Raw genomic sequence first — 25,276 nt, forward strand, 5'->3', positions numbered from 1 at the left:
CCATTCACTTATTTTTGCAAAGGCCATTTTTAAAGAATGGAGATGCACTCATCTATTTATAGCCCCTATAGCTGTGCCCTTTCTTGAATGTCGCATCATTGTGGTCACACAGCAAGTGGCCCTTTCAGACTGGCTTCCTTCATTTAGCAGCACGCACTGACCCACCAGCCCGCTTCTGTGTGGTTATGACGCTCACTCTGCCTCACTGAGCAGCCTCCTGTTCTCGGCGGGGTGCCTCCTTCATTCACTCACTCGCGGAGGATCCTCCGCTGGTGTTTGCTGTTCGTGAATACAGCTGTGTCTGCTGTTCACGAATACAGCTGCTGTAAACATCCGTGGCAGTTAGCATGTGGACTACAGTTTGCAGGTCAGCTGGGGAGACACCTCGGGGCTCACGGGCTGGATCTTACAATAAAACTGCTCTCAACATTGTAAGAAGGCGGAGCTAAGTGGAGAAATCGGCAAGCACGACTACCGCTGATCAAGGCCAACGTCAATACTCAGGAGCCATGGCTCCAGCCACACCCTTGACAACATGTCCCCAACAGGGCTTCACCCATGACCTTCCTCCCACAACCTCTCGACAACCCTGTCGAGTCACGAGAGAAACTTCAGACAAATCCCAATTGAGGAATGTTCTAGAACACACTGACCAGGTATCCTCAAAACTGTCAAAGTCACCAAAAAGAAAAGTCTGCAGGAGCTATGGAGACATGACCCCTAAATGCCACGTGGAATTCTGGGTGGGCTCCTGGGACAAAAAAAAAAAGGTCATGAGGGGAAATGAGGCTCAGAATCAGTACGGTCCTGACTTAATAATAACGCACCTGTTTGCGTTTATCATTTGTGACAAATGTGCCAGGTGATGTGAGATGTTAGCAAGAGCAACGGCTGGGGCCTGTGGGAACTCTGTGCCATTGTCACAGCTTTTCTAACCTGTTGTAAAATTAAAGGTTTTTTTATGGAAATGCATTCATTTGAAAAGTATTCCCATGAATTCTTTATGCTTTTGAACTAGAGGCTGACCCTAGATTTAGCTGTAAAGGTAACAAAAAGCAAGAAACGCACAATTTGCAGAGTCTGGTCTGTGAGGCCCAGACAGGGACCTTTGAAAACCACAAGCCTGGAGCCATTACATACAAGCTACTGGACAGTCCAGGGACACCCAGGCCCATGCTGCTGGGCACAGGGAAGGGAAGGTCAGGGCTAAGATCCAGCCTCCTGCTGCTACCCTGACCACACAGCATCCTCCTGCCTCTCTGAGCACGATCGATCGATTGATCAATTGAGTGAAACAATTCTTACTAGTAAGTGGCTTGTGGGCCTCTGTCATGTGCAGGGCTGCCGGCAGACTCCAAACTGCCTGGCCCAACACGCGCTGTCCCAACCAAGGCCTCCCTCCGCCTCCTCCTGCCTGGCACCCGTCCCCAGGCGGCTGAAGCAGCACCACCATTTACTACCTTCCTCTCGGGCTCCTGCTCCATTGTCAGGACATGACGATGGCCCCACAGAAGTGCCCTCCTGGGTTTAGGCTCCAGAACAGGAAGACCAGGGTCATCCCTAGGTCCCCAGGTCTGGTGGCCCCACTATCCACATGCCCCCCACCCGAAGTCTAACAAGGTTCCAGCGACCACCAGACTCATTGGAAAACACTCTCCCAGAGCTTGTTTCATCTTTATTGGATGGAGGAGGTAGAGCGATAGGCTGATGATGAACCAGGAGAGATCATCACCTTAGACTCTCTGGGGAGAAGCATAATTCCTTCTCTGAGTGAAGGTATAAGCCCCAAAACAGTAAAACACGGACAATTTACTACTGTGGAGGGTGGCGGGAAAATCAGATTAACCTTTGAACGGCCATTAGCATGCTATCACCGTCCATCAAGCTTATTAGTGATCAGTGATTTCAGACAAGGGGACAGGAGAGCAGGCCTATAGGAGAAAGCTGGTACCCAGCACAAGGATAAACTGGGGGGTTGGGGACGGGGCCACGTTTTCAGGAGGAGGTTCTGAAGAATGGCAGAGTGATGTGTCTGTGGGTCCAGCAAACTCCACAATTTTATTCCCAGTTCAGAGTGGTCTCGGATGGAGGCGCTCTCCCAGCCCAGGGCTCAGCGGGCCTGGCACCTCATGTTCCTCACCAGCTCATCTACAGCAAAGATGTTTCCTGGGGCAAAAGCTCTCAATTGACAGCAAACAGGAAGAGAAGAAACAGCCAAAGCAAAGCATCCGTGTTAACCCAGCGCCAAGGAGCGGAGAGACTGAGGATGAGTGAGCAAACGTGTGGAACAAATCAAAAGCCGAATTACCGCTCTAACATTCAGTAGCATAGCTACCTAACAGATTCATCTTCGGCTGTCATTTTCCAGGATCTTTAAAACGTTAGCGATAACTAGTATTTGCTGAATTCTTAACGAGGCTCCACGCACAACAGCGAAATCCGTGAGGGAAGCTTCCTGTGAGTGTCACCAAGTTAGAGATGAGGATGACGGGCTTAGGAAAGGCCAAGTGATAAGCCAGACGAGCCCCACATCCCTCATCTCCAACACCCCTCCCCTACTCTGAGTTCTGGGGTCTCACAAGGACCGGCTTTGTTTGCTTTTTGGGCTCATTTTTTCTTCTTTCCTAGACTTCCTATCTTCCCTGAATACACACGCACGGCTTAACCACAGGCGCACGGCCATGTGCCCATCAACAATGCTGTTTCCCTCCCAGATCTGTTTTCTGTGACACTCTGCTCTGCTCCGGGACCCTGAGGCAGGCCTGGGGATACAGCAAAGAGAAGAAGTATTTTAAACATTAGAGCAATAAAGATAAACTGAACAAATTCTCTTCTACTAAATGCAGAGAAAAGTCTAGAAGGAAAAGGAGAAAACACCAATGAGAAAGCAAGCAATCGCACCTTAATATGGTATAAAAATAGCTGAAGCTTTCAGATGCCTCTGCCTGCCGGTAGGTTTAAACTCAGCATTATTATCTGCTCGCTCTGAGGCTGCCTGAGTAAACCTTTGTCAAGAGTGACGGTGGCACAGAAAGACAGAATGTCCTTGGTCCTGCAGAGGCACGAAACACAAACACCTCTTTCCCTCCCTGCTTTCTTCATCAAACCCAAGATTTTCTCCTGGATACGAAGCATAGCATAGTTGAATCTATTATCCTTCAAGACACACGTGCCACAACTTGCTCACCCAAGAAGTTTAAGATGCACTTAAGTCTGTATTGCTACTCTCGACACCCATGCACAGCACCTGCCACCAGGGGGCAGTGAGAGCCACAGGGAGCCCTGGCAATAGGACAGCCTCAGGAGCAACCATGAGGGTGTGAGGAATCCCCAGGGAGCCTTGCTGCCTGCAAGCACTTACAGGCAAACCTGTGACCTCTTCAGCTGCTGCACAGCGAATTTTCAGTGCCTCAGCTAATGTGGGGCTGGCAGACTGAACAGTAACATGTGAGAAAAATTCTGTGCCGTTGCTTTTTTGTTGTTGTTTTTAAGGAAAACTTCTTTTACCAAACAACCCTAATCTTAGATTCAACATAAAATAACTAACAACACTGTTGACAAACCAATGCGCTACTACTGCACACTCCATACAGAAAAATAAAAAGAGAAAAAGTATTTAATTTATGACACTACCATTTACACCTCCTTTCACAGAGTACATACACATACACACACACACACACACACACACACACACACACACGCTTGCTCTAAAAATGATCAAATGTAACACATTTAAAGACAAAAGTTATTCCCTATAAGGACAATTAAAACTAGTTTTGCCCAGTCAGCATGGCTCAGTGGTTGAGTGTTGACCTATGAACCAAGAGGTCACTGTTCGATTCCCCATCAGGGCACATGCCTGGGTTGCGGGCTCAATCCCCAGTAGGAGGCGTGCGGGAGTCAGCCAATCAATAATTCTCTCTTATCATTGATGTTTCTGTCTCCCTCTCCTTCTCCCTCCCCCTTCCTCTTTGAAAGCAATAAAAAAAAAAATTTAAAAAAAAACACACAAAAATACTGGTTCTAACCTTTGTGCCACAACAAAGAACACAGGGACACCTTTTCTTTGCCTCATGTGGGCAGAAATAATATGAATACTGGCCACATGAGCAAGAGCAATGGTTCAGTTAGTCGCATTCCCTCTGAGTATGCATACTTCACTCCCCCACCAAAGCCTGCCCAGGCTGAGGAACTACAGCTTCTATTATTCTCTTCAGATATTCCAGCCAGGAATACACACTTTATTCGCTTCACTAAGTTACCTCCCTCGGCAGGCTCACTAAATCTGAGTTCATTGGATGTGTTTAAGGCAATAGACCCTGCCCCAGGTAAGGACACTGGGTGGTCCAGGGTCCCCACGTGCTGGTGCTCATTAGTCACGAGAAGTCACAGCCAGCACAGTCCTACACTCCTTTCCCATCTCTGTCTACAGAAGCTTCACAACCTCCCTGAGGGGCCGTTTCTGCTGACATCTGATCCCTGACCAAATTCGCAAGCTCTGGGGGGCAAGCCAGAGTGCCCGGGGGCCACACACTCCCTGTCCTGGACCTAGCAACTGTGGCTTCTCCCAGGGACTAACTCAAAGGCGCCAGCTCCCCTTTCTGTCCCAAGCGTCTGGGACTCCCACCCTCAGGGGCACTGCTGCTGCTGTGTCGCCAGTGCTTTCCAGGCAATGTGACTTCCAGGAGCTCTTGGCCCCATCCCTGTTCCTAGCAGGTGCATCTGGGTTAGGACTCCCACATAATAAAGGCCGATGCTCCCAGACATCCGCATCTATTCCACTGGACCTGGTATTTGGGAGCCTAAATATCGGAATTTCAGACGGCTGTGCTTGCCTAGGAGAATGTTTTCCAATTGTGGAAGTGAAAGAGAGAAGATTCTAAGTGCCTGCAATGACCTCATTTCTGTAGCTAAGCAACCACTGTGGTGGCAAAAAAAGCAAAAAGTGTTTTTTAGCATCTTCTTCCTCTACAAACTGAATGCAATTTAATTTTTTCATGTCCACATTTTCAACAGTTCCCACCTGGTGAGCATGCAAATACTAATTCCCCCCAAAAAACCCCTACTTGTTCCATAATTTTAACATTTAGTACTATCACTATTAAGCAAGAATCATCCCCCAAAAATACAAGATAGTCTTACCCTCACATTCACAAATTGAGTGCCACACAGTTAAATATCATCTAATGCAAAGAAATGTTTCATTTCAGGTTTCTGATCTGGGGGGAAAAAATGAACTGATTTCTGGCAAAGAGATAAACATTAATTATGTGACTATGCAAAATGCCTCAAGAAAAGTTAAGTAATGTAATCCAATTAGTTCTTTAAAGTGTTATAAATGCAGCTGGTTTTTAAGAGTAATTTGTCTATAATTAAAATTATCACAAAACCTTTAAAATTTTTGATACTGAAAGAATAACCATAAATGGATATAAAAATGCTAAACAGAGAGTTAACACTCAGGGTAATTCGGGTGATAATTTTAACACACGCATAGTTATTTATGCCCCTGAAGCACATCCCTCTCTATGCCAAGGCTGATTTTCAAACATACGCTGATTCCTGGTAAGTGAAGGCAGCTTCAAAAGATGCCGGGATATCTAAAAATAAGATCTTAGCTCTCAAAAAAGCTGTAAGCGCCCTCCCTGGGATCACACAGCAATTTTCTCATCTGGTTTCAGTACAGCCGATAGAGGTTCCCGCCCGTCTCTACACAACGCGACAAATCCTGACCACTGATACAGGGAACTCCTGGATCTACTACACTGCACTAGCAGAGAACTGATTGATGGGCTCACATGCAGAGTTCAGCCACAAAAGCTATGGCATTAAGAACAAAGATGCTCAAAACGAAATTCCTTTGATTTGGGGGCGGGGAGGCATCTCAGAGAAAAGCTAACCCCACAGGATAGCTCCACTTCTGAACTCAGACAAAACTGGGCGGTTTTCTTAAACCCCTCGGGAAGTGGCTCGCCCACTACATGACAGTGGGGTGAGCAGCAGTTGCCAGAGGGTGAAGGTGGGCTCCCCAGACCTCCTGGTGATGTCAGGACCTGTCGACGGGTAGGCGAGGGAGCTTAATATCCTGACCCACTTTCCTTGGAAACCAGTGAAGACATCATTTACTCTGCCCAGTTTAGCGACAACACAGCAGATGGAGGAACTTTTGAACGTCAGACTCTATTTTCTGTGTTTGAACGTGCCAGGCAGAACTCAAAGCTGTCCCTTATCCCTGCTTAAAATCAGCTGCAGATCCCCAAGCGGGTCATGAGCCACGCTTGGGCTTAAAGTACACCTTCAAGGAGCACAGAACAAGGGTGCCACCTCCCTCACGACTGTGGAAAGGAAAAGCAGATTTGGGGAACAGAACGTGCACTCGGAGTGACACAGGGGACGCTGGCCTTGGTCACTGCATGCATGGCTCTGTGTCTATTACATTCTGCCAAATCTAACAGCACACCCTCAGCTTTCAGGTTCAACAGTAATACAAGCTTACCAATGTACTTATTCCCCCCAAAATCAGGGGCAAATTCAGATGTGAAGTCAATACTCGTTATATTAACTCAGGAGCTCAACAGAAGGGAAACGCAGGAAGCAGAAGGAAGAGGCGCACCGGAGATGGGCAATTCCTCCAACGGGGCAGTGACTATGGTGTTAGGCAGCGGTTCTCAACCTGTGGGTCGCAACCCCTTTGGCGGTTGAATGACCCTTTCACAGGGGTCGCGTAAGACCACCCTGCCTATCAGATATTTACATTGCGATTCATAACAGTAGCAACATTACAGTTATGAAGGTGCAACGAAAATAATGTTATGGTTGGGTCACAACATGAGGAACTGTATTTAAAGGGCCAGAAGGCTGAGAACCACTGTGTAGAGGTTTCCTTGGCAGCTCAGACACAAAGGACACACGAGCCACCAGCTACTTTCTGCCAACAGAGAGTATGCCCGCCCACTGGCCCACAAGGACACACCTTTTCTAGGAAATAACCCCAGGAGGCCAGCACCGTGGGTCTCAAATAAGCAAGTGCATGGGGTCTTCAACACGCCCTATGCATCACACAAGCCACAGTGACTCCCAATTTTAGTCAGAGTCTGTGAGGGTGACACACACAGGGCGTCCGGAGGGACCACAGGACAAGGCCACACCCAGTCTGTCCTTGACAAGGTTTGGATCCCAGGTCATCCACACCGAGCTCCCGAATCCTCCATCCAAACCAACATACACATTCCCGCTCTGCACGGCACTATCATCAGCCTGGAAAAGGAGCTGTCCACACGCTTGTCAGCAAAGGAGTAGTTCACCCCCACCCGACGCTTCTCCTCACCTGGGAGATTTTAAAAGAAGAATGCAGAATCCAGGTGTGGTGGGGCATTCAAATGCCTGGGCCCACTGATTCCACTGACACGTTCTGACGCTGAACTCCGCCATCCACTGGTCCACATGGCTCTCTCGGCGACAGCTTGGAGCTAGTTCCTTTCTCGCTCCCATGGCCATGTCCCCACCTTGCTGGCCCATTCTCTTTCCCTGGAATACCTCTCCCTTTGTCTCCAGGTATCTGCTGTATCATCAAGTCTAATGTCACCAACCAAGGCAGATGTACCACTAATTTACCGCCAAGGCCAAAAACACACCTCTTAACCTGGGATATCCCTCGATGATATAAGTGTCCCATTTCATAGACGCTAAATAAAAATAAATTAAAAAGGAAGAGAGGCGGAGGGGCCTAGGATCTCTGGGTTTTTTTCTCTGTGAAGATTTCTTCTCACCACAACAACCCTGAGCTCCTCCTCCACGGCCCTCCCACTGCCCGACCTCACCCTCCTCACACCTGGTCTGAGCCGAGGGCAGAGAGGTCACTTCCGCCTGTTTACGGCATGCACCCAAGAGAACGGGTATTCAATATAAGTTTCTTGTTGGTGATGGTGACAAAAAATAACTCCTCCTTATACCCAGACTACGAGGGACAAAAACAGACAAACCAACTATAACCTTCTGAAAGGTGCCAACGAATGCCCATCATCACTGTCCATCAGAGTGAGGACAAAGTCAGTACTCCAAGCGAATCTGTCACTAATGGAGAGGCGGCCGTTTCTTTGATTGACAGCTTACAAACACACCTACATTACGCTGACTTTATCTCAAGGCACCCCCATTTGTGCTGATGTACAAGGTCACCTTATTAATAACCAGCAGCCGTCTCACAGATGCTTGTCAACAATAAGCCTGCACGTGCTGCAACACTGCGTGACGTCTAAAAGTCAAAGGAAACCTGGAAACCTCCTCAGTGCAATTTTACTGAAAAGAAATACAACATCACAACGTGAGTGAAGTTGTGTCGCTCCTCCATCTCAAGAAATTCAAACCCACCACCAAGACCTCCACGATCTTTGCCAAGTTTGGGGCAGAAGAAGGGAATTTTATGGGTTAAGGAAATCACCCATGTCCACTGGCTCCCAAATCAGGCCATCCACACAACTCGAGGTGATCCAAAGGGGCTGCAGCGCCGGGACAGGCTGGGGCCCCAGGTGACCGTAAACAACGGTCCTCCTTTCACCCCCAGGACCAAGCCCCTGGCAATGCTGTGACTGCTCCAGCCCAGTGATGTGCCCCAAAGCACCTCCATCTGCCCCTGAAGCCCTGTGTCTGGGGCGTGAGGGGCCGCCCTCCATGCCTAGGCAAGGTGCCTGCGTCTGCAGCTCCCACCTTTCCGTGTCCGGTGACACTTGTCCAGAAGCAGGCTGTCCCCTCGAGGACTGAGTGTGGTGGGAAACTACCAGTAAATATCCAGTAAGTTAGGGATCTATAAACTGCCCTAGAGGCAGTGATGACTGCCTCTCTTGTGCAGGAGAGGCCTCCCAAGGTCTAAAATCCCTGGTCTCCTCTCTTTTGATAAAAAATATGTCTGATTCCAACAACCTGTCCCTCATCCCCCCTTGCCCTTCAAGCAAGCAATTACTATTTTTAAAAAGGTTCCTTTTAGAGGGACCCACTCTAAGTTTGTCTAAAGCAGCCGTGGGCAAACTACGGCCCGCGGGCCGGATCCGGCCCGTTTGAAATGAATAAAACTAAAAAAAAAAAAAAAAAAAGACCGTACCCTTTTATGTAATGATGTTTACTTTGAATTTATATTAGTTCACACAAACACTCCATCCATGCTTTTGTTCCGGCCCTCCAATCCAGTTTAAGAACCCATTGCGGCCCTGGAGTCAAAAAGTTTGCCCACCCCTGGTCGAAAGCCTATTTCATTATTTTTTCCGCGTCAAATCTTTTTCCTGGAAAATCTACATGGATCTGTGAGCCCAGGTTCTGCACACAGAGCTAGTTGTGGACTTTTCAAGCTGCTTAACCAGAACCACTTCCTTGTCTGCTTTGCTAATAACAGGCAGATTTTTCCTTGATAGCCATTCCCCACTGCAGCCCCAACTTCTGATCCAGCCCCTGCCAGGGTCCCTGGCCCAGGTAACCATGGCCTGCAGAGACCAGCACTGGACACACTCGTGGCCATGGCATCCGGCTGGTCCTGTGGTGTCACTCTGCCTTCCCCACAGCCAGCTGTCCGGGGCCTGGCTGGATGTCAAGAAAGACGTTCCAGGGCTGCTGCAGCTGTGTGGTGACATGGAGGGGGAGGGGCAGCACCATGGATGGCAAACCAGAGAAAGAGCAGGGGCTGGATGGTAGCACTGAGCCACTTAATAGAGTTGAACCCAAAATCTGAACTTTGCAGGCTCGCGATCTGCTCATTCAACCACAGATTTGCGGTGTGGGTGTCTCCTGAGTGCAGCCCGTGCCACAGGGACTGGCTGTGCCAATAAACAAAATAGGTGTGTCCCTCCCGCCCAGAGCCACACTCGGTGGGAAGACAGACAGACAAGCCACTCGGACCACTACGTACATCACAGGACGGTGGCAGGGCCTCTCAGGGGCCCATTACATCACCTTCACTGTCAAAGCCAGTCTCAATCAAGACATCACCCAAAGAACTCTAACCCTCCCCGGACTGTGAGTGCAGAGAGGACCAAATGGTCTCTCACTGCGTTGAACACTTTCTGGGCCTGCACCCAGGGACAAAGGCCTGGGGTGTCTCCTCTCCTCTCCTCTCCTCTCCTGGTCCTCACACCCCGCTGTGACTCTGGGACACTCTGGAAGCCCCGCCCTCTCTCCAGACTTTAATTTCCATGTTGAGGCTCTTGAAGGGTAGCTTGTACCCCAGGGAGGCTGGACCGCAGACACCCCTGGGACCGAGCTGGTGCTATTCTGAGCCACCAACTGCTACCAGAAGTGGCTGGAGATGAACTTCTGTTTCCAGAAACTCAAAATGTGCTGTGTAAAACCAAGAATGTGGGAGGAGGCAATGCAGAGAGTCCAGGATCAGATCTGAAAGAGGGCTGAACAGTATGAGACGAGAGAAAATCTTGCAATTACCCTCATCGTTATAAAGTAAAATCAATGTAACTCAGATGTGTATCTGACTTGAGGTAGAAGAAATTTTATAAAAACAACATAGAAAATAAACCATAACAAGTACGTTCTTAAAATCTGATAGTCACATTAATCTCACTGACAGCAGATCTCCGAAGGAGATTACTATCCTCCAATTCTACACGAAGAGTAAAAATTTAAATCCTAACAAACACAGTTCTCTGAAGTGTCAACATTTTATTTTTAAAACTCAGGCTGTATTACCTCTTCCCTTTCTCATTGTCTAGTAAAACAATTACTTTTACTCAGAAATTCTAAAACTTGCCAATTTGATATTCAACATTAACTATTTCTATTTGCAGATGTGATATTTTATAGAGAAACCCTAACAACTCCAACAAAAAATTGCTAGAAAAAATGAATTCAGTAAGTTGCAAAATATAAAATATAGAAAATAACTTGTATTTTACACACTAATAAGAACCTATCAGAGAAATTAACAATCCCATTTACACCATATCAAAAACAATAAAACACCTAGGAATAAATTTAACATTGAGGTGAAAGACCTGTACACTGAAAACTATAAGACGCTGAAGAAATTGAAGAAGACACAAACGAGTGAAAGATGCTCTGTGTTCACGGATTGCAAGAACTGAATTGTTAAAATGTCTCTACCACACAAAGCAATCTACAGACCCGATGCAGCCCCAATAAAAATTCCAACGGCGTTTTTAAAGAAATAGAACAATCAGAAAATTTGTATAAAATCACAGAGACCCTGAATAATAAAGCAATTTTGAGAAAGAAGAGCAAAGCCAAAGGCATCAAGCTATCTGATCTCAAGCTATGCTACAAGGCTATGGCAATCAAACATCTGGTATTGGCAGAAAAACAGACACACAGATCAATGGAACAGAACAGAAAGCCCAGAAATAAACTCATGCCTAATATGGCTAATTAACTTAGGACAAAGGAACTAAGACTATACAATGGAGAAGGGACAGGCCCGTCGATGAATGTTAAGAGAACTGGACAGCCACATGCAAAAGAATAAAACGAGGCCCTGGCTGGTTTGGCTCAGTGCATAGAGCGTCGGCCTGTGGACTGAAGAATAAAACTAGCACTCCTATCTTATACCAGAAACAAAAGTTAACTCAAAGTGATTAAAGGTTTAAACATAAGACCTGAAAGCATAAAAGTCCTAGAAGAAAACATAGGGGGTAAGCGTGTGGACATCAGTCTTGGTGACACCAAGAGCAAAGGTAACAAAAGCAAAAACAAACAAGTAGGACTAAATGAAACCAAAAGGCTTCTGCACAGCAAAGGAAACCATCAACGAAATAAAAAGGCAATCTACAGAGTGGAGGAAAATATTTACAAATCATATATCTGATAAGTGGTTAATATCCAAAATATATAAGGAACTCATACAACTCAGCAGCAAAACAAAACAATCCAATTACAACAGTGGCAGCGGATCTGAATGGACATGATTCCAAAAAAAAGGCATACAAATGGCCAACAGGTACGTGATGCTTAACGTCACTAAACACACAATGAGATTGCCAATGAGAATGACTATTATGAAAAAGACAAGAAATAACAAGTGTCGGTGAGGATGTGGAGAAAAGAAAACTCTGTGCACTGTTAGTAGGAATGTAAACGGATGCAGCCACTATGGTAAACACTATGGAGGTTGCTAAAAAAAATCAAAAATAGAACTACCTGTTGCCGGTAACCATTCTGACAGGTGTGAGGTGATGCCTCATCGTTAATTTCCATCTCTCTGATGATCAGTGACTTTGAGCATTTTTTCGTATGTCTCTTGGCCATCTGTATGTCCACTTTGGAGAAGTGTCTATTTACATCCTTTGCCCATTTTTAGTTGGATTGTTTGTCTTCCTTTTGTTGAGTTGTGAGTTCCTTATATATTTTGGATATTAACCCTTTATCAGATATATCATTGGCAAATATGTTCTCTTATACAGTGGGCTCCCTTTTCATTTTGTTGGTAGGTCCTTTTGCCGTACAGAAGCAAGTGCTGGCAAGGATGTGGAGAAAAGGAACCCTAGTACACTGCTGGTGGGAATGCACTGGTGCAGCCATTATGGAAAATAATATGGAGTTTCCTCAAAAAATTAAATATGGAACTGCCATTTGACCCAGTGACCCCACTTCTAGGAATATATTCTCTGAAACCCAAATCACACATCAGAAAGAATGTATGTACCCCTATGTTCATAGCAGCACAATTTACAATGGCTAAGACCTGGAAACAGCCCAAGTGCCCATCAGTAGATGAGTGGATTAAAAAGCTGTGGTACATTTATACCATGGAATACTATGCAACAGAATAAAGAAGGATTTCTTACCCTCTGAGACAACATGGGGGGACCTGAGAGTATTATGCTAAGCGAAATAAGCCAGTCAGAGGAAGACAAGTATTACACGATCTCACTCATATGTGGAATCTAATGAACAAAATATACTGATGAACAAAATAGATACAGAGACATAGAAGCATAGAACAGACTGTCAAATCTCAGAGGGAAGCAGGGGAGGGTGGGTGGGTGGGAAGGGATTAACTGAAGAACTTGTATGCATACATGTATAACCAATGGACACAGACAATAGTGTGGTGAAGGCCTGGTGTAGGGGGTGGGTATAAGCTAGAAGGGGTCAATGGGGGAGGGAGGGGGATATATGTAATACTTTCAACAAAGAAGATTAAAAAATAGAGCTATCATAGGATCCAGCAATTCCATTTCTGAGTTTATATATGAAAGAAATAAAACTGGTATGTTGAAGAGATATCTGAAACCCATGTTCACTGTAGCATTATTATTAATAACCAAGACAGAAATAAACTAAGTGTCCATCAATGGGTAAATGGATAAGTGAAATGTGATATATAGGTATATGTACACATAAGCACACACGCGTGCACACACACACAGAAATATTATCCAGCCACAAAAAGAAGAAAATCCTGCTATTTGCAACAATAGAAACAGACCTTGAGGGCGTTATGCTAAGAGAAATAAGTCAGACAGAGAAAGACAAGTACCATATGATCTAACTTATGTGTAGGATCTAAAAAAAAAAAAAAAAAAAAAAAGAAAATCCTAATTCAGAAACAGAACAAATTGGTGAAACTGGTGGTTGCCAGAAGCATGGGATGGGTTAAATGGATGAAGGGGGTTAAAAGGTACAAATTTCCAGCTATAAAATAAGTAAGTCCTGGAATTTAATGTGCAGCCCTGTGACTCTAGTTAATACTGTGCTGTATATTTGAAAAATGCCTAGAGAGTAAATCTTTAAAGTTCTCATCACAAGAAAACAAAAGTAACTATGTACAGCGAAAGGTGTTAACGAGACTGACTGTGGTGACCATTTTGCAACATACACATACACTGAATTATACTGTACACCTGAAACTAATATATGTCAATTTATCTCAATATAAAATAATTTTTAAAGAATAGGAAGGTGGACTTGCAGATTAGTTTGAAGCAATCCAGATCGTCCACATAGAAAACTTAAGACAATCACATTCCAGAAGCATAAGAATAAATCTGGGATATTGTGAATAAGATCACTTGGCACTAACATATTAAAAAATATTTCACAAACCTGTGATTTGGTGTCATAAACAAGACATCCTCATGAAAGATGATAGTCTACAATACATAAAACCATTCTTAATGAACCATGATCCTTAAAACCAAAGCATAATATCTCCAATGAAAGATCATTTTATATCAAATTTAAAATAGATATTAAGGCATCACATATCTATTTTATATTTTCAATTTCTAAAGCTCCTAAAATCTCAAACAGAAAAAGAGTTTGACTGGGACAAGCCATTTACACGCAGCTGTTCAGATGCAGTTTTTGATGGAAATGTAGACAGAATTCCCCGGGGACTACAAAAGCTGGTGCAGCCTATAATAGATCGAAAATTAGTGGCTCTAGACCTGGCCAGGTAACCGGTTGGACTGTCGTCCGATACACCAAGGCTATGGGTTGGATACCTGGTCAGGGCACAAACAAGAGACAGCCAATGAATGTATTGGTAAGTGGAACATTGGTTGATTCTCTCATTCATTCTCTCTCTCTCTCTCTCTCTCTCTCTCTCTCTCTCTCTCTCTCTCTCTCTCTCTCTCTCTCTCTCTTTCTCTCAAATCAATAAAAATAAGTAAATGGGTTCTGATGAACAACAGTGGAAACAGTGCAGGTGAGATACCAATTACTGAAGAAAACGGCAAAGCTCCGCGTTGTTTCTCACTCAGAGCACCAGAGCTTGTGGGGGTCTTTCCAGCTACAAGAAGATGAGTTGACAGAATGAGACAGGACATGTGAAGGGGACCGTGGCCGCCCCGCAGGCCTTCCGACGTTTCTCCACCTGACAGGAAAATGGACATCTTGCTTGCCTACCTAGGAGAGGTAAGTAGAAGACGGAGAAGAAGCCTTAAAAGGGCTTCAGAAGTTGAAAAAGAAAAGCCAGGAAAATGGAATGAACCCTGAGTACCTGTTATAAACTAGGCGACTCAAATATTTATTTCTCACAACCATCTGATGTCAGGTATTTATCCCAGGAATCCAGATTCAAGGGTTGACACGACTTGTGCAGATCAGTGGTTCTCGAACTCAGGCTGGATGGACCCCGATTCTGATTCAGCAGGGCTGGGCCCAGGAACCTGCACCTTCAGGAAGGTCCGGGCGAGCCGCTGCCCAGTCACTGTGGCCAAAGGGGAATGCCCCTGCTCCACACCTGTTTCTCTGTAACATCTGGAGCTCTGAATTTCTTTAATTGCTGACACCAGTCATCTTGCATTTTTTTAACTTACAGATTGAGTGAAAGACAAATGACAGAGAGGGACTGTAGAGCTTATGGAAGCCTGTGAGAGAAGGAGTTTACCTGAAATAGGAATGAACTGGGGTGTGACCTGTCAAACATAAAGAAAATTCAGGAGAATATAGAATAAGGTAAACTCTTTTCATGGAAGGTGCACTGTGCAAATAGCCCCCAGTGGTCGCCATCAACCCGAAGCAGTTCAGTTTCTACTTAGAAAGCTGGTTGGAGAGATGGAGGTGCTGTGCCACGCTTCAATGCTAAATGCGTAATCCAGATGTTTATATTTATACCACTGTGAAACACGTTTCATACAATTGCACCTGCCCATCTACAACTCAGGACCAACATGTGACACCTATGTTAAATGTGCATTATTCTTCATTCATATACCCAGTTCCACTCACTGAGAAACTATAAAGCCATTTCTTAATTCAAAATTAAGTTTAATAAAATTAGTTTTAGGACATTTTTAGAGATAAAATTGTTTTCCCCCAAAGTTCGCCAAATATAATGGATTTCACAATAAAAGCACATTCCCCCCCCCCTCTCTCTCTCTCTCATTTAAAGAATATCTTTATTGATTCCAGAGAGGAAGGGAAAGGGAAAGAGAGACAGAAACATCAATGATGAGAGAGAACCATTGACCGGCTGCCTCCTACACACCCCACACTGGGGATCAAGCCTGAAACCTGGGCATGTGCCCTGATCAGGAATTGAACCATGACCTCCTGGTTCATAGGTCGATGCTCAACCACTGAGTCACACTGGCCAGGCCTTTCTCAATTCTCTGCTTTCAATGATGCACCTACACTCATGGCTTTAACTATTTCTACATGAATAACTTCCAAAAGACACATCAAAACACCAAAGTCTACACCCTAAAAGCAAATTGGCATTTACTCTCCAAAGTTTTGTGCTTCTTCCTCTCCATTCTGCAGGGACAACTTTTGAGTCACTGCTCTGAGGTGGGATCCATCCCACACCTGTCCCCCAAATCAATCTTTGCACTTCTGGTGTGACTTTTGGGGGCAAGTAATCAAAAAACAAGAATAAAAAGACTTGGTGTTTATTTATCCTCTCCTTTCTATCCACAGCAAGGGTGTGTTGGCAGTAACTTCCACAGGATAGAATTCTATGACAAACTTTCCACAGAATAGCAAACAACTATAGGATGTAAATACAGATGTAGACACCAGTATAAAAGGCAAGGCTATACCAGAGTGAGAAATGCGTGCCAACTGGTGGCATTTCTGAAATCGGCAGGAGTGTTGGCTGAGGAATAGGAAATGTTATGAGTTCAGTACAATGGTCAGCCTGGAACCACAGGTTCTCTCATGTTCACAGTAGCAAGTCAGCAAGAAAATTACGTCCACTTTAAAAGAAAAAGGTGAAGTGTAAGAGTGTAATCAATCTTTTTCTTCTCATTCCGCTCACTCTGCCAGCTGCGGAGCTGCTCCTGCAGAGCTCTGGCTGCACCACACTCCTCGCCCGCTAAGCGAGTTAAGCAGGAGATGCCACAGGAATGTGCTCCTGCAGTGAGCGGGATGCGAGCAAGCATAAGTGCTGTGGGCCCTCTGGTCCAAATCCTCAGGACAACGGGCGTGCCAGCCCCCCACCTTCAATAGCATGGAAGAGGAGGGGCCTTAGGACATGCAGAGCAGGGATTTGGAACCTGGGTCCCTGGATAACCATGGAGCAGAGTCACCAGCCCTCTGTGAGAGAGAACTCCTTTGTTCTTTAAGCTGCTGTATCACAGAGCTTCTCTGTTACAACACCTTACTTTACCTTAACATACCAGCTATCTACACCTTTACTTAACAGTGCCATGATTAAATAAGAACACAATGGAACTCATGCATACTTCGAATTTATCCACATAAAAATCCATCGTATGCCCAAACCGGTTTGGCTCAGTGGATAGAGCGTCGGCCTGCAGACTGAAGGGTCCCAGGTTCGATTCCAGTCAAGGGCATGTACCTTGATTGCGGGCACATCCCCAGTAGGGGGTGTGCAGGAGGCTACTAATTGATGTTTCTATCTCTCTACCCCTCTCCCTTCCTCTCTGTAAAAATTCAATAAAATATAATTTTAAAAATCCATCATATGTGATCCAACAATTCCACTTGTGGGTACATACCCAAAAGAATTGAGAGCAGGGTCCCAAAAGAGATATTTGTGTATACCCATGTTCACAGAGCATTATTCGCAGTAGCAAATACGTGGAAGTAATCTAAGTGTCCCTCAATGGATGAATGGATAACAGAATGTGGTGTGTACACCCAATGCAGTATCATTCAACCTTAGGAAAAAAGGAAATTCTGACACATGCTGCAACATGGATGAACCTTGAGGTGACTACGCTGAGAGAAATTAGACAGTTGCAAAAAGACAAATACTGTATGATTCTACTTGTATAAGGTATGCGGAGCAGTAAACATCAGAGACAGAAAATAGAGTGGTGGTTGCCAGGGGCTGTGGGGTGGGGAATGAGGATTTACTGTTTAATGGGTATTGAGTTTCAGTTTTACAAGATTAAATAAGTTATATGGGGATGGATGATAGAGATGGTTGCACACAGTGTGAATGTATTCAATATCACAGACCTGTACATTTGATGTTACACATCAAATTTACCACACACACAAAAAGTAAGAAATCTACTGTTGACCTTAATTTTATTCACATCAAAACCCACTGTGGTTCATATTTTAGATTCAGGTGTTGTTGTAGATACACACTGTGAGCTGGGGGTTCTGCACAGATGAAGACTAGATATTAATGGCCTCTCACAGCTAAGGCACGGCCACCATTTCCAGGTGCAGGACAGTTCTCCATCACATGCCGCATTCCTCACCCAGCTGACACCCAACGTCAGCCTCCCAGAGTCCTCTCCTTCCACGCATGCAACTGCACTCCCTGCTCACGGACCCACAACAAGGCTTCGTGAATATCCCAAGTCGGGAAGCACAACGCTGACCCTTTCCCGTGGTGGGGCTGGGTGAGAAACAAGGCTCAGCTGCAAAACTGTCACTGGGGGTCTCATATGTGACGCTGCCACACAGCCCCCCACCCCCATGCCATCCCCCCACACAGTCTGCGCCACGTCCTGCACAGATCTACTCAGCTGTGGTCCGCTTGCCGCACAGCCTGTGTTTCAAAATGAACAGGGAACCTGATTAAAATACTGGAAACCCAGTCACAAATGTGGTTAACAGCTCCCCGGGTGTGCACACCTGTCATGGGACACCTCTGTGAAGACCAACAGGAAGGAGTCGCACTGCCCTGAGGCGGGTCAGATCAGATTCTAAGCTCCCTGGCAGCCGGGGCAGGATGCCTCAATGCGTAAGTGTCTCTGTGGCCTGCAACCCCTCTTCTGTCGTCACAGAAAGGCACTGCCCCATTTCCCAGGCCCCCTCACTCCCCGCCTCTGCTCCCTGCCCACCACAGCGCACCCTCGGGTCTGCTGAGCATCCTCAGTGTCTACATACAGTGCTGCTTAACTAAAACTTCAAGTCTTACTAATTTTAATTCCAACTTACAGAGCTGGAGGATGACTTTATCCCAGAAGAAGGCAGACATGAAGGAGAGGGGAGAAAGAGAAAATCCTACCAATGCTTAGAGTTGGTCCAAAGACCAGTCACTGTCGCAACAAATCAGCATTCTCATTGTCAAGGTGTCTGCCCACTTCTTTTCTTTTTTTTTCTTTAAAAGACACAGAAGTTATTTCTCAACACAGACGGACGACTACACTGTATTTTCCTCATGCTTAGGTATCAAATAGCTGACTACATACTCCAAAAGGGAAATAATAGGAAAAGAGGGGAGAAATATGAGAAATGTAAACACTGACGAAAAGGGAAATGTTGAAGAGTGTGTGGGTGGGGAAGAGCATTCTAGAGGCAACAGCTGGCCACTTAATTTCTTCCATTCCCTAGTTGTGTAGCCTGGGGCACATCGCTTAACCTCTTCAGTTAAATCTTTTAAGATTTTTGTTGCTCTTCTTTTAAATTGGTAAGTTCTCGCTGAGAGGGAGAGAACGGGTTAGCCATATTTCCTTGCTAAGAAGTAAGTTCTTATTTACCACTCACTGCAGGGCTGGCCAGTTGTTATCCTGACACCCTGCCCTTACCAACTATTCATTCTCTGTGATACGGGTGACACTTCAGTATTGCGAAAGCTTTGCAAACGATGCCAGGCCATTTGGTTCTTACCTTGAGAGACCCCTGTGGCTGAGGCTGGCATATCTGCCAGGCCAACCGATAGCCACATACACATGAGAGCCCAGAAATTCCTAATCTGTTCCTGTGGTATTTCATTCCACGTGGAACTCTGCTGCCTGTGATTAGATACGACTTGTCACAATGGATTAGGAGGTGTTGGAAACTAATGCATTTCTCAGATATCAAGTGGGGTGTGAGATGAGCTTATTAGGTCTTTGGCTATTTGCTACAGGATGGACTCAAAATAGCTTTCAGACTCCTGGGGACAAACATCTACCGATTCTGGCTTTACTTACAGAAGAATCACCAAGTGCCCATTTCACAATTGTTGTTCTTACCATAACCTGAGGCCAAGGAAAAGGAAAAAATAACAGGGTGGCAGAGGCGTGGCTCTGCGGTTGGAGGGGGCTGACCATTGTGCTTGAGGGGGCGGGAGAGGCAGAGAGTCCCTGTGGGTTCAAAATCATGGTAATAAGTAAATTAATAAAACGAGTGGCTTTTACTGTAACTGCACAGAAACAGAGCACTGTACGTGCTGGACACTGAGCAATGGCCCCATGATCTGGAGCCCCATCCGAGGAAGCTGCCGTCCGTGAGCACGTCCGGGGTCAGGCGGCAGGAGCAGTGCCAGCTGACGACAGCAGAGAGGCTGCTCCGACCGGCAGGCCTGGACCAAAGATAGCCTGGCATTGCGGGAAGGCCGTCCTGGTCTCATGAGCGATTTCTGGGGGATCAGGATGCAACCAGGGTACACCCTCTGTGAGGACCGCAAGGTCTGTGAGCTTCAGGGGCACAGGACGTGCCGCAGGACCCAAGGCTCCGGAGGTCCCAGCGGCAAAGCCTCGACTACCCTCCAATGGCAAGACGGAGTGTTTGGGAGGAAGCAGCGCACCATGGGACCGTCCCTGATAACTACGAGGGGCCACCCAAGTGTGTGGGCTCAACCACAAGTCTGTGCTCAACCACGAGTGCCAAACGCTGTGACAGGATGTGAAGAATGGGCTGTAACTAGTTATAATTCTGTAACTTATTCTACAGACAGATTGGGTGAATACAGGGTTCCCCAAGACTCCCAAGGAGCAGCCCAGAACCGACAGGCTGGAATGCAGATTATCGTCAATCCCTCTTAGTGCTGTGATTTCAGGGCTAAACAATGAAATGCACTTTTTAAAGCAGAAGGCAACCTGAGGCCATCTAGTGCATCCGCCTGTAGAAACAGCGTCTCTTTTGGAACATTCTTGTCCAAGGGCCAGTTCCCTACCTGCTCTCAGATCGAGAGCCTGGAATCTCACTGCTGGACAGACACTGCCTGCTGGCACCTTCCTGGGTCATGGCAGTCCTTTTCTGGCGGCCCCAGCATCTCCACCCCTTCTCAGAGGGAGCCCCGGGCATCCCACCTCCCACCCCCTCAGGCCCGATCAGACAGGCTAACACTTCACTTCTGCTCGGGTGGCCCACCACTGCATTTTCTAACTGGCTAACAAGTCAAAAGTCACTAAATTACATAGAGCAACCAATACAGTCAGGTTTTTCCTACTTAAAAGATCTCCCCATCTTTGCCCACTCAGCACTGACATTTCTTAACTAGGATGATTGGATGTACCATGTGAACTTTACCATGTAGATCTCCATGGGCTCCGACAGCTCAGAGAGATTTTTCTGATTAACTCTGTCGTTTCTATGTCAATAGTTAAGAAAGGGTCAGAACTGACCATCTCTCTCATATATGCTAGTGGTAAATGCGATACAATCCATGGCAGCTGAGGAGAGGGAGAGGTTTGAAAGGGTGGTGAAATAAAAAATGTAGTGAAATTCTGATGTTTAAGTCATATCATCAAAAATTATAAGCAGCAATATAGTTACTTCCCTGGACATCTGGCCACTACATTTAACTGCAGGTGAAGTTACCGGATTCCACAGGCCAAACCTGTCCCCTTCTAGCAGACTCTAGAGGCCTCCAGTGAGTCGATACTGCAATTGGCCGCAGGCAACTTTACCGAGCCACAGGGTTAATATTACATAAAGGAAGCATTCAAGTCCTTCAAAACAGACTCTTTCCCACAGGTTAAAATACCGTTTATGCCAGAGTGTTCAGCATGCCTTCCCTCCTGCACCAGACCAGAGATGCAACCATGTGGAATTAACAAAATGCCACCTTAGAGAAGCCCAGAGAAACTGCGGTCTTGATACACTAAACACTTTAAATCCCAACAGTTACTACATCATGAAGTACAAACTCACTTATTGTTTTTAGTAATTTTTAGAGAGAGAGGAAGGAAGAGGGAGAGAGAGAAACATCGATGTGAGATTGAAACATCAATTGGCTGCCTCCTGCACGCCCCCTTCTGGGGATCTAGCCAGCAACCGAGGCATGGGCCCCGAATGGGAATCAAACCAGCAACCTTTCAGTACACAAGACAATGCCCAGCCAACTGAACCACACTAGCCAAGCCAAACCCACTTCTTTAGTGATCAATATGAAGAAGGAAGAGACATGTAACACTGACACGTTGCAGGAGAGATGGTTAGTCACCCCTCTCCCGTGCCATTCTCCTCTCTTGGGAGTAACGAAAACCTCACAATTTCACTGGGCACACGCTTCCCATAGACATTCAGACAATCTAGTGACGTCCTATGATCAGGAATGAACCCTGAGAACGTGAGAACTGCAGGCACAGCTCTGATGTCGACCCCTCCACGGGGACAGGCACGTCCCACCCCCTTCCTCTTTCCTGTGCTGGGCCTGGGGCTGGTGGCAGAGCAGTAAATGAGGGGACCCAGGACCCTGGGACACCCCAGTGACACTGACCAGCCTCACACCTACTGGACCTTCATGTGCAGAGAGAGACCTCTACCTAGAGTCTCAATTACAAAATAAAACAAAACAATAACAACAAAGAAAGCTTCCATTCATCGCTTCTGAAAAACTCCAGAGAGAAATATGACATGGGTGTTTTGCTGATTGACAGTATCTCAACTATTTGGGAGTTCTGCCCTAACAAAGGAAACGGAAACCTGTCATTTAGGAGGCCGACTCCTGGTCCGATCTACCACTGAAGCACCACGTGGCTGTAGAGTTACTTCATGTCACAACGTTTCTGACCGGCTGGATGATTTTAAGTTATAATCCTTCCTGGCGGTGGGGAGGTGGGAGCCATGCCCACTATTCCACCTGAAGCCCCTCAGAGTCGTCTACACAAGGGATTACCCAGCAATGTGGTGACTCTACAAGTGACCACCAACATACCTTCACTGCCACTTCGAACTCGAGGCAGGCAGCCACCTACAGCCAGCTCATCACTCAAGCCTCCCTTCCGTCGTAGTGGGTTCCTGAGAACACGACCTGCTGCCTGAGGTCAGCACGCCATGAGCAGCCTGGCCCCTGGTAAAGCATTTGCCCCAGAACCACCCCACCCCTGGTGAGAGCCAGGACTGAAGAGAAGACAAGCAAGGACATGATGAGAAGTGAGCTGAGAAGATCTGACGTGAAGGGCACCATCCCCTACATGATGGGCACTGCCAAACCCAAATTACTAGCCGTCGTTTGACCTAAATTCCTGGAGGGTCGTTAAGAAACACTGAATCAATGTGTGGGGTTCCCCATAGAATAGAAGAAACTTCACCATGAGGCCAGCACTTGGTGACAGCACTCAAATGACAGGCACCTCCTTGCACGCCCCATGGCTGTTTCTCTTACCTATTTTACCTTCAGTTAATGCTCTGAGTGACATGGGACATCTAAACACAAGTGGTAACAGTCAGAACAGCCCCACCACAGGACTTTACAGCTGATCACAATTCTCATTAAGGCTTTTATTCCTGTTAACTTATTAGCATTTTTAACTACAAGGTAAAACGGGTTAGCCTGATAGAAACACTGGTGGCCGGTGTGGGCTCTGGTCACATGACTCACACGTCACTCACACCCAGTAAGTTAGTGCTGACCAGAGCACCTGGGTTTGTCCAGGAATCACTGGTGTTCACTCAGGAGGTGTGACCTCTTGTGTCCCACTTGCTACAGTGGTGTGTTCTTAGAATTAAAGCCTTTACTCAAAATACAAACTGTGTGAATATGTATTTTTTGTTTGTGCCATATTTTCACCATTTATCTCCCATTCCTCAAATAATATTTTCAGATGAATGCTATATTAGTTTCCTAGAGTCACCATAAAAATTACCACAAACTGAGTGGCTTAAGTAACAGAAATTTCATCTCTCATAGTTGTGGAGGCCAGAAGTCAAAAACCAAGATGTTGGCAAGGCCATGCTCCCTTCAGAGGCACTGGGCCCTGTCCCTCCTCCTTCTTCCAACACCTGGTGGCCCCTGGCATTCCTTGGCTTGTGGCTGCATCACTCTAATCTCTGCCTCCTCTTCCCACGGTCTTTTTCTCTGTGTTTCTGTGTCTCAAATTTCCCTCTTTCTTATTTTTTTAAAACCAGAACATTCACTGCATGAATAATCGCTGGAATCCTTAAGATGAACTGGACGCTGCAACAACTGCCCTCCTGGGTTTAGGTGTTGCTCCTTCGTGGAACCCATGCCTGAACCAGTGGTGCACAATTTTTAGCTGCCCCCTCCAACCGGTCCCAGTGGTGTTTTGTCGATTAGCCTGGGCAGCCTCCAGTCACACTTCCTCACCAGCTTGGTGGGGGAGCCACACTTGCCACAGGTGGGCTTCTGAAGGTGGGGGGCTTTCGGGCCACAGAGGCAGCACAATGTCTGCATCTCATTGTGGTGCTTTCTGAATGACGTCATTCCCTTCGTCATTTTGCTTCTGTGATCAAGGCCAAAGAGGCCCTCTTCTTTCTTTAATAAGGACACCACAAACTGGATTTAGGACCCACCCTAAATCTAGGCTGATCATCTGCAAAAACCCTATGTCTCAATAAGGTAACATTCACAGGTGCCAAGACCTGAATTTATCTTTTGGGAGGACACAATTTAACCCACGACAGATGCCAAAACAGCTCATGGATGATGAATTCTGCAATTCTAATCCCGAGGAGCTGTGAAAGCCCTGTGAGAGGCACTGGGGCAGAAGGAGCCGAGCACTATTTGTGGAGGTCTAATCTATGACTCAGGTTTTACTAATTAACCACCCTCCCAGCATGGAGCTTCTACAGGGAGAGAAAAGGGAAAGAGTGTGAAATCTGAAGCGGGAAGGTGAAGACCTGAAACTGTCTTCTCTGTGAGTGACCACGGTCCTATTTTCAATTCTCAAGTATTTCAAAGGCCCCATTTAAAAATCTTCAGTTAACGCATATCAATTTTTCATGCTTTGTTTTTCCCAGGATGCATTACACATGCCATTATTAAACCACTCATTTCGTAATAAGAGGAGATAATTTTAAGTATCTGGGTATCAACACGGAATCTTATTCAGCCTTTCATCCTGGGCACCAAGCATAACAGGCTTAGTCAGCCTTTATTAAACACCGGCCAGATGGCCTGGAAGAGCTCACTCACCCCCTTGTTTCAGTCTGATTGACCTCCATGGGGGGTCAGGGGGTAGTGAGGAGGGAGCTTGGTCACCTGAATATCTCTCTCTCTCTCTCTCTCTCTCTCTCTCTCTCTCTCTCTCTCACACACACACACACACACACACACACACACACACACACACACTAGTCTAACTTAAGAACTTCAAATATAAGTCCAGGAACCCCAGGATACCCAGAAAGGTATATAAACATATAAAGTTCTGATTTACAAAAAATTTTTTTTTTACAAAAAGATATATGTACCAACACGTCTACTAACAACCATATC

At 46.1% G+C, this 25,276-nt stretch overlaps 1 protein-coding gene and 1 pseudogene across 4 annotated transcripts in view; both read right to left on the minus strand.

Moving 5' to 3' along the window:
- Nucleotides 1–25,276, minus strand: part of DIP2C (disco interacting protein 2 homolog C) — a 376,691-nt gene that overhangs the window by 206,769 nt on the left and 144,646 nt on the right. The gene's annotated exons all lie outside the window — the stretch shown is intronic.
- On the minus strand, nt 22,100–24,963 carry LOC132226970 (large ribosomal subunit protein eL37-like; annotated as a pseudogene).

Source organism: Myotis daubentonii, chromosome 1 (genome assembly GCF_963259705.1).
Source record: "Myotis daubentonii chromosome 1, mMyoDau2.1, whole genome shotgun sequence".
NCBI classification, from domain to species: Eukaryota; Metazoa; Chordata; class Mammalia; order Chiroptera; family Vespertilionidae; genus Myotis; species Myotis daubentonii.